Raw genomic sequence first — 1197 nt, 5'->3', positions numbered from 1 at the left:
GATTATGAATGTATTTGATGCCTAGAAGCTGCGCAAGAGTCTCCTTGGTGTTCTTCTTACTCTCCAGCCATCACAGCCACCACAGCCGTCAAACTTTTCTTCTTTTTCCTTCTCCTTTGCTGCTGCCGATCGGAACTATGGATAGGAGTTAGGGTTTTTTTATTTTTGGGATTTAGGGCTGGATCATGGCTGAAAACTAAGTTAATTAACTTAATATAATATCATGTAAGGCTTCTAACTTGTGGGCTTGGGTCGGGCCTTGAGTTGTAGCTTTGAAACTTGACCAAAAAGGCCCCTAAAATCTTCCAACTTAACTCTTTTTTCACCATCTTTCATAAACCTACAATTAACATTTAAACTTTGTAAATTATTGCACTTAACCCCCAATACTTTCATAAAATAAGCAATTAAGCATAAAAACCATGATAAAATCATAAGGAAAGTAAGTGTGTTTTACTACACATCAGGTCTGATCCCTTTCTTCTCTATCTCAGATATTATTAGGGTTCGATCCCTCTTTCTTCATCTTTGTGCATACTGTCTTTACATACCCATTACATACATACTTTCTCTAATCATTCATACATATTCATATGTTGTACATATATCTATCATATACATTCACCTATCATAAACATACCTCCCCTGTTGGCACGTGCAATATCCGAAGATCGTTCACGTACCGACAAGCTTTCATTTACATTCAAGATATACATACATAACATATAAACCATATAAGGCATACAATTACCAGTTAAGGTACGTGTATTAACTAACACATCGAGTATGCACACATCCCCGAAAACATAACACGGAAATGCGGCTAGAAACTCACCTGAATGCGGTTACGTTCTCCGTTTATGGTAATCCCCTTCTTGAGCTGTGCACGACTAACTGTATAACAATTACACGTATCAATTATCTATGACTACCCATATAGCGTCTCTAGTCTAATTATAACCCTCCACAGAAGGGGGATCTGGGGGCAGCGTCCCTGGCAGCGGGGTCTAGGGGCGGCAGCCCCTAGCAGGGTCCAAGGGGCAGAGACCCTGGCTGGGGTCGAGCTGCCAGGTCAGCTTGGAAAAATTTTATTTCTATTAACCGTCTTAACACATTTTTCATTAGGATTTTAAACTATTATTTAATTCGCTATCTCCTTCGCCATAACGAATTAAGCCTAATTCGTTAGCCAATTCG

Source organism: Bidens hawaiensis, unplaced genomic scaffold (genome assembly GCF_021521415.1).
Source record: "Bidens hawaiensis isolate Kalapana, Puna unplaced genomic scaffold, B.hawaiensis_p1.1 tig00017346_1, whole genome shotgun sequence".
Classification (NCBI taxonomy): Eukaryota; Viridiplantae; Streptophyta; class Magnoliopsida; order Asterales; family Asteraceae; genus Bidens; species Bidens hawaiensis.
Note: the sequence above shows the minus strand (reverse complement) of the source record.